This window comes from Triticum aestivum, chromosome 2D (genome assembly GCF_018294505.1).
Source record: "Triticum aestivum cultivar Chinese Spring chromosome 2D, IWGSC CS RefSeq v2.1, whole genome shotgun sequence".
In the NCBI taxonomy this organism is placed as follows: domain Eukaryota; kingdom Viridiplantae; phylum Streptophyta; class Magnoliopsida; order Poales; family Poaceae; genus Triticum; species Triticum aestivum.
In genome coordinates, this window is record NC_057799.1 from 248,794,171 (window position 1) to 248,804,040 (window position 9,870).

A 9,870-nucleotide genomic window follows, 5' to 3' on the forward strand; every position below is an offset into this window, starting at 1 on the left:
ACAAGCCAAGTTAAATAATGAAAATTCCCACTAGTATATGAAAGTGATAACTCAAGAGACTCTCTATAGGAAGACATGGTGCTACTCTAAAGCACCAGTGTGGTAAAAGGATAGTAACATTGCCCCTTCTCTCTTTTTCTCACTTTTTTTTTATTTTTCTCTATTTCTTTTCTTTTTGGGGCTCTTTGGCCTCTTTTTTTGTATTTTATATTTTTATTTTTCGTCCGAAGTCTCATCCTGACTTGTGGGGGAATCATAGTATCCATCATCCTTTCCTCACGGTGGCAATGCTCTAATAATGATGATCATCACACTTTTATTTACTTACAACTCGATATTACAACTCGATACTAGAACAAAATATGACTCTATATGAGTGCCTCTGGCAGTGTACCAAGATATGCAATGATCTAGCATAACAAATATATCAAAAAACAGTCAAGCCATGAAAATATCATGCTAGTTATCTCACGATCATGCAAAGTAACATGAGAATGAACACTCAAGTCATGTATATGATGATGATGGAAGTTGCATGGCAATATATCTTGGAATGACTATGGAAATGCCATGATAGGTAGGTATGGTGGCTATTTTGAGAAAGATATAATGAGGCTTATGTGTGATAGAGCGTATCATATCACGGGGTTTGGGTGTACCGGCGAAGTTTGCACCAACTCTCGAGGTGAGAAAGGGCAATGCATGGTACCAAAGAGGCTAGCAATGATGGAATGGTGAGAGTGCGTATAATCCATGGACTTAACATTAGTCATAAAGAACTCACATACTTATTGCAAAACTTTATTAGCCATCGAAGCAAAGTACTAATACGCATGCTCCTAGGGGGATAGATTGCTAGGAAAAGACCATCGCTTGTCCCCGACCGCCACTCATAAGGAAGACAATCAAAAAATAAATCGTGCTCCAACTTCATCACATAACGGTTCACCATACGTGCTTGCTTCGGGAATCACAAACCTTAACACAAGTATTTCTACCAATACACAATTACTCACTATCATGACTCTAATATCACCATCTTTATATCGCAAAACTATTGCAAGGAATCAAACATATTATATTCAGTGATCTACAAGTTTTTATGTGGGATTTTGTGACTAACCATGTGAATGACCAATTCTTGATAACTCTTTAAATAGATAGAAGTGAAGCATGAGTGTTTAATTCTTTCTACAAAAGATATTCCCACGCTCTAACAAATATAAGTGATGCAAAAGAGCATTCTACAAATGGCGGTTTCCTATGTGTAGGGAAACCGCCAATCCAAACTTCAAATGATATAAGTGAAGCACATGAAGCATTCTATAAAGTCACACTCAAAAGATATAAGTGAAGTGCATAGAGCATTCCATAAATCAACCAAGGACTATCTCCTACTAGAATGGTGCATTACTAAAAGAAAAATAAAAAGCACACGACGCTCCAAGACTTTACGCATATCATGTGACGAATAAAAATATAGCTCCATGTAAAATTACTGATTGTCGTTAGAAGAAAGAGGGGATGCCTTCCGGGGCATCCCCAAGCTTAGTTGTGTGGGAGTCGTTGAATATTACCTTACGGTGCCTAGGGCATCCCCAAGCTTACGCTCTTGCCACTCCTTATTCCTTCATCCATCGTGATCTCACCCAAAACTTGAAAACTTCAATCACACAGAACTTAACAAAACCCTCGTGAGATCCGTTAGTATAATAACAAATTACCACTTTAAGTACTGTTGCAAACCCATTCACATTTTATTTTGCATTGTAGCTACTGTATTATAACTTCTCTATGGCTTATACTGTCGGATTCAGGGTTCCATAGACCCTTGAGAGGTTCGAACTCTGGGGTGCGTGCGAAGAACTCGTCCTCCCTAGTCTGCCTGCTCACCGGATCCGCGGCCTAGCTAGATGAACCCAACGAACAAGGGACACAATAGTTTATCCTCGTTTGGGCCGCCTTGCGGTGTAATACCCTACTCCTGCTTGGTGGTGGATTGCCTCGAGCGGCTGAGGATGAACTAGTACAGTTGTCGAGCCACATGGGTCGCTAAACACACATTTCTCTGGGTTGAGCCGCAGGTCCACGTTGCGCAAACTGGCGAACGTTTCTTCCAGGTCCTCGATGAGGGTCCTTGCCTCCCGAGACTTCACCACTATGTTGTCAATGTAGGCCTTGGCGTTCCTCCCGAACTGCTGGCCCAGAGCAATGTGCATCAACCGCTGGAAGGTTGCTCCGGTGTTATGCAGCCCGAAGGGCATGCAGGTGTAGCAATACACCCCGCGTGGGGTCAGGAAGGCCGTCTTCTCAACATCTTGCACCGCCATCTTGATTTGGTGATACACTGAGAATGCGTCCAGGAAGCACAACAGGTCGCACTCGGCGGTGGAGTCGATGATCTGGTCGATCCGTGGAAGCGGGAAGGGGTATTGAGTCCAAGCCTTGTTGAGGTTGGTGAAATTGACGCAGATCCGTTCCTTCCCGCCTTTCTTGGGGACAATGACCGGGTTCGCCAACCATTCTGGGTACCGCACCTCCCGAATGGCACCAACATCTTGCAGCTTGCGGGTTTATTGGACGATGAACGACTGCTTCTCTATGGACTACCGTCATGCCCTCTGCTTCACCAGGGCGTTGGGGCACACCCTCAGGTGATGCTCGATTACCCCCCCTTGGGACTCCGACCAGATCCTTGGGCTCCCACGCAAAGCGTATTCGAGTGACCACACGGCAGATCGAACAAGCCATCGGGCTCGATCGCCGCGATCTGAGGAGTGGACGACTAATGAGCCACCGCACGATTCACCCACCGCTGGAGCCGCGAGCGACCAGATCGCTTGCAACGGCGAGCAACAAGGAGGGAAGACGTCAGCGGAGCCGACCGATACTGAGTTGACGGCTGCCGCAAGAGGACGCCACATGCACTCACACGAAAGTGTGCCGCCCCGCGAATAGGGAGCGCCTCGATGTCGAGTGGGGCTTCCTGGTGCCAGGCCAAATCGTCGACGATGAAACTGAGCGCGCCGAGATGGATCTCGTGGCCAGAGACAATTCACCTCCGGAAACCATGTCGATGAAGTTTGAAGAATGCAACCTCGCCGGCAGTCGCGTAGGCGGCTGTCCCAAGGTGGCGCTTAGACGCCTTCCCCAAGGTGGGCGCCAACTGTTGTGGCAACGGATCTGACAGCAGAGGTAAGGGGTGCGTAGGACAGGGCAGAGCCTAGCTATGGCGATATTGTACACTCGGATTTACGAGTTCAGGCCCCTCTCGGAGGAGGTAACAACCCTACATCTTGGTGCCGCAGAGGCTTTGTTTTGATTGGAGTATTGAGTTACATGGGGTGCGAACCCTTGTGCAATAGGGGAGGGGTGGCTTATATAGAGTCCACTGACCCCTCGCAGTCCTCAGTTATGCAAGGGTTCAATGAGAGAATAAAGGCACGAACATTACTGGAAACGCCCGTGCTTAATGGTCTTTAAAGAAACGAAGTGATTGCCTAACTGTTACCATCCTGGGGTGGCTCTAGGTCATCTGTCCTTCGAGTGAAATCATGTGCTCAGAGGGAATAGTGATGGTCAAGTGGAAGTGGGATAACCGAGTGAATCTTCGGTCGAGTGAGTTCCACTATGTGGTCATTTTAGTCGGTATCTCCTTTCTAACTTTGTAGGCCTTGGCCTCTTGTGTAGTGTCCTTGGTTAGGGCATGTAGGTCAGGCCTAGGACCGTACCCTAGGTACATGTCATCGTCACAACCCTCGGTTTATGTAGACACCGATAGGGCTAGGGTTACCGGAGATATATTACAATAAGGAATAAAAGAGACCTACGCCTTCTTGACTTGGAGGGCACACCACGGCTTCGCAGATCTCCTGTCAGAGTACGGCTCTACCAGTCCGGCCCAGGTATAATGGGCCGTCGCCCCGAGGACCCCATAGTACATGAGTCCCTCAGTAGCCCGGAACTTGCCTCAAATGCCGAGACTTGTATCTGGTCTCCATTCATCTGACCAATATTCGGTTTGCGGGGTGAGTTCCTCAGCAAGTCTTCCCCCTGTTCGGTACCAAGCGATGTTCGGAATCTGAAACGACAGTTTTAGTTAACACCAAAGGTAACAATAAAAATATCACTCTAGCGCAAATAGGGCCTTTATCTGACAACTTTTTCTCCTACAACGAAGAGTCGCTTCCGGCCATAACGCCAAGCAGTTATTATTTCTCGAAGCGCAGCTCGAGGCTGACGCCATGCTTGACACGTCCCCTCAAGGTGGAGATCGTGCCCCACCTTTCAGGGGTTATGGTTAATGATTTTGATGCCCCTCCCCGCTCATAACGTTGTAGAGATATCGAGAAGTGGATAGGCCAACGATGTAAAAAAAGGGATCTCTAGCCTGCCCACAGTCTATAAAGGGGCCCCGCTACAGTCTGCATCCCATGCCTTCTCCTTCCTCCCGCACTCGGAGTTCTTCAGAGCTCCAGCGCCCTTTCTCCCTGCTTACGTAGCCAATCCCACCTCACCTCCTTCGACCATGGCTGGATTTGGCGCCAATGGAAAGTGGGAGGCCTCCTCCGTCACCAACGAGGTATACTAAAGCTGAAGGAGGCCGGTTACTTGCCGGCCAACATTGCCCATCGAGCCCGCCAAGAGGGCCAGATCATCCCTACGCTCGAGCCAGGCGAAAGGGTATTTTTCTCCCGCATTTCCTTAGGGGGCTAGGATTTCCCCGGCAACCCTTTGTGCGGGGGCTAATGTTCTACTATGGGCTGGATTTCCACAATTTAGCCCCCATATCCCTCCTCCACATTTCGAATTTCATCGTCGTTTGTGAGGCGCTCCTCTGGGTCCAGGCGCACATCAGCTTATGGGCGAAGGTGTTCAACATGAAGGCCAAGGTGGTCGGCGGCGAGCACGCGGACTGCGGAGGGCCATGATCAGCAAGCTAACACGGGTCCATTGGTCGGACGACCACTTTGTTGATACCGTCCGGATGTGGCAGAAGGAGTGGTTCTACATCACCAATCCGAGGGAGACCGCATGGGGAGTGGCCCCCGCATTCTGGTCCGGACCACCAAGAGTCCGATCTGGGATGTGTGGCCGATACCAAAGCGCTGCAGAAGCGCGTCGATAATGTAATAGAGACTGACACAAAGCTAGTCGACGTGTTCCAGATCATGCTGCACCATGGGCTCCTCCCTTTCCAGCAGAGGGCAAGCCCATGTGGGAGCATGAGCCCGAGGATCCGGCCACTGTGCGGCACCTCTTCAGCATGACTCCTGACAAGATATGGGGCCAACTATTCTAGCCTGGAAGGAGTGGCCGGCCTTGGGGAAGGACATTGGTCTTAACACCGTGAATGCCCCAAGGGAGGTGAGTGGCATGGCTCTTCGAAGAGTGTTCGATATTCACATTACGTGAGACTCGATGAACCTTGTTACATGGATTCTGCAGGGCTGGCTCACCAAGTCCAAGAGGACCAGCAGCCCGGTGCTGTTGCCGGAGGGCCCCTGATCAGAACAGCTGGAGAAGATGTTGGTCATGGTGCCCTACAAGGCGTCCGCTAAGAAGGGCATGAAGCAAGAAGCATCCGAGGCCAGGAACGGCCTCCACCGTAAGATCCGGAGATGATATGGCCTCATCCGTACACGATTGGGGCGAGGAGGAGGAGGACAAAGAAGAGAGTGCCTTTTCGCACTCCAAAAAGAGGCCGGCATCCGGGGATGCCGAGGAGGTCCAACCTTCCACGGCCCCGAAGAGACGACACGGGCCTAAGCTGGTTATACTGGACAGCTCGGATGATGAGAAGTCCGAGGCATCCGAGGAGATCCCAAAGAAGGGATCCAGGGTCAAGCCCCCTGCTAGTAGGTAAGGTGTCTGTATTTTTTGTCGGATTCAGGGTTCCGCAGACCCTTGAGAGGTTCAAACTCTGGGGTGCGTGCGAGGAACTCGTCCTCCCCAGTTTGCCTACTCACTAATCTCACCACCTAGCTCGATGAACTAGATGTAGAAGGGACACAACAGCTTATCCTGGTACGGGCCACCTTGCGGTGTAATGCCCTACTCTAGCTTTGTGGTGGATTTCCTCGAGGGGCTGAGGATGAACTAGTACAATGGTAGAACATCCTCAGGAGGTGAGGTGTTCTTGTGCTCGATGAGCTGGTGGGTGTGAGGATGATCTAGATGATCCATCCCTAATGGTGGCTAAGTCCTATTTATAGAGGCCTTGGTCCTCTTCCCAAATGTAAGGCGGGAAGGGATCCCACAATGACCAAATTTGAAGGAGGACAGCTAGTACATGCTGTTGTGCCAAAGTAGTCTTCGCCTGCAAAAGACTCTGGTCGTGACGCCGTGGTGGGCTCAGTGATGACCTCCATCCCGCCGTCCTGGCTGTCTTGGTCTTGTTGCACCGAAATGGAAACCTTTGGCTGATTCCTCAGGACTCCGCGCCTATGCTTGCCTCCTTAGCGAAAAGAGGAAACTGGTACACTGCGCCCGCTGGCGCCCGCCTAGCCTTGATCGTCATGGCTCACGTCACCTGAACCTCACGAGGTGAGCCTTGCATAGAAATCTCTGCTCCTCGGGACCCAGCCTGAGGAGGCCGTCCCTCGAGGAGGTCTTGGTGTCGTTTGCCCCGCGAGGCTTGGCCCCTCCACTAATGCAGGATGCTGCTAACGCGACACTATGATCAGAGACCCTTTGACGAAACTGTGTGCGATGCCATAATCGCAAACGATGGTGTAAAAAAACTGTCAAAAAGGTGCAAAACGTTTGCGATGGAGGATGCATCAAACATGGTTCAGATTTTTGTTGTGTGTGCGATGCAGGGATACAGTTCAACTCAATCAACTGTTTGCGATGAGGAGGAACAAAAGAAACGGGCAGCTAGATGAAGGTGTGTGCGATATATAGCATACGGTTCACTCGGATGAACTGTTTGTGATTAGGGAACACAAAAGAAACGGTCAGCCAGATGAAGGTGTGTGCGATATACGGCATGCAGTTCACTCGGATGAACCGTTTGCCTTGAGACATGAGAACAGAAATGGTTCAACTTAACCAAATGTGTGTGATGCGCGGCAAACGGGTATGTAATCAGAAATGTGTGCGAAGACCGATAACAACATACACGATTAGTGCTAACAAGCCGTGTTTGTTGTGAGCAAACGATTGCTGGTATACAATTGTGAGGGATTGATGAAAACATCACCAACGGGTTCCATTGTTTAGTCCGTGTGTGATGTGATTTTCTTTGTCCGTACAACATCTACACTCTACCTATAGAGCATCAACATATATACTTAAAAAGACAGCATTGCATAACCAAATTAAGCATACAATTACACAAGTGACTACACACATAACATTTCCACAAAATTAAGCAATTACATGCATACTAAAGTAGGAAAAACGAGGATCTAATAATCTACTTATTGTTGCGACGACGCTTGCCATTGCTCTGCTTCCGGCTGGATCCCTGGCCGTTTTGGGGAAGGAGGCACATCCTCATGTCAATGATCCGCCTGTACATGTCGTAGCTCGTGTACGCCCCCTTGGCCGCGTACACGACGTGAGCTTTGTCGAGTTTCTCCATCCAGGCTGAGTGCAAGGCACGCTTGTCCTTGTTGCACGAATCCTTCATGTCTCTGTAGTAGCGGTCGATGATGGCCTAAGCGAGGTGAACCAGTGAGTCCTTCTCATGCTCCTTGCTGCCCCAGATCTTGTATTGGCCCTGGATGTCGACAAGATTCTGGCAGGCGATGCCCAAATTCTCGAGCGCTTTTACATCGTTGGTGATGTCCACCGTAGCGAACATGTAGTGGGGGTTGTTGACAAACCTAGCGAGAAACGCTCGCAAGGCGTTGTTGCCAGGCAGTAGTAGTAGATGAGGACGTGGTGGCGCATGCACATTTGGGCAACGACGACCTTGGGACGAGACCTGGCACGAGCGCGGGTGTACTCGAGGTCGAGCCCGAATACCTTGTACTTCTCCTCAGCAAGCAACAACTCCATGATGTGGATGTCGTTGGTGTACACCACTGGGAGGTCCATGAACCTTCTGTGGGTGTCCAGCACGGCACACATGGTGAACTGCTGCTCGTCGTCGGAAGCCACTCGGAGCGCCATTGGGGCCACGCAAGATACCCTCTAAGAATTTCTCGTGGTGGGTGTGCTTCTTGCAATGGTGGGGTGCGATCGAAAGGTTGAAGAGACACAAGGGTTAAATGGCTGCTGTAATAAATGGGGGCCGGCCGGCCTGTAATCGTCATGTCTTGTCACGGCATTCATGGCGGAGGATTCCAGTGCACGCTTGACAACACCGCACCGAACACGTGGGCTCGAAGTGGCGCCAAATGTATCGTCGGTGAGCCTGTTCCCGCGCTACCGCGCTGTTTACCGCGCAAGATTCCCGCCCAGCTAGTTTGGCCACGCGTCGGCTAGAAGAGGGACAAATCATGGGTGTTTATTGGCAAAAAGCTTTGTAAAAACGAAGTGTGTGGAATGACTTCGGTCATAAGTTTACCCGTGGGTGATGAGGTCAAAGTTACACAGAAGGGTGATGATGGACACTCGAGTGCGATAATTAATTCTGCGCTCTACAGTGCACACGGTGGAAGAAGCCAACTTTGTGCAATAATGTTGAAGATCGTAGTTGAGTTAGCTATACAAATCGTGTGCTGTGAGATCGACAAGGTAAACAGATTCAAAAATGGTTAATAAAATCTAAGACCTTTGCATATTAAGGTCAAAATAGTGCTAGCAATATACGATTCTCATACGGTTTTTGAGGCATGTGGCACATCAATGTTGTGCATTTTGGATATTCAACATATATATGTTTGGCCCACATGCAAAGTGGTGGTGGTTGTCCTCTCGCACCCACTTAAGCGGTTATCAGCGATACAATGCTTTCCATCTGTGGGCCCGCTTGGTCCATCACTACTTTTTGCTTGACAACAAGAGACGTTAATTTGACTTAGGAGGGGATTATTATTTTTGCTTGTAATGCGGTATATAAATAGGTCATGCTCTGGGATGACATGCATGATTCAGTTTGAGCACACGCACATGCATGTGTACGCATGAATCCCTCCCATCGAGTAGAAGTGGCTAGTACAACGACACATCATGAACTGATCTCGCTCTGTGTGGGGAGCTAGTGTACGATTTTTGACGCACGCTCCACATCAATGTTGTGAAATGTTATTCAAACATGCATGCACGCATCACCTCCATACATATGCATGTAGTGGTTGCCTTCGAATGGTACACTCCCTCGCGTGGTTATCGACGACAAGCCTATATATTCGTGGGCCCGAATGGACATCCATGATCACCTTGACCAACAACAAGATTGGTTACCATGGCAGATTCTTCATTTGATTCGTGTTATCATAGTATAGGTCATGGTGAGATTCAGACCTTAAGTTTTAGCGCATATACTATGCACGCATGCATGGATGAATCCCCGTCGTTGGCTTGAAGTGTGGTGTAACATACATATGCATCGTCAACCTAACCCTCACTCAATGTGGGGATTTCTAGTTCGAAATCACGGTGCCACATCAAAGTTGTTCCATTGTTACTCAAAAAACACACCTCTCCGTACATATGTTTGGGCCACACGCATGCAGTGATTGTCTTCGGGGACTAGCTACTTGCATGACTATTGGCGAGCTAGCCCATCTCCAGGGTCGCATGGACGGCCATCACATTGACCAACAACAAGAGAGAGGTTGTACAAGCAAGGTGGATTATTCTTGGTCCGTTTTATGATCCATCTTGGTGAGATATGCCTCTCTGGCCCACCGACTGAAAGTGTGTGTGTGTGGGGGGGGGGGTTGCTACTTCACACTTTGCTAGGTGAACCTCCGT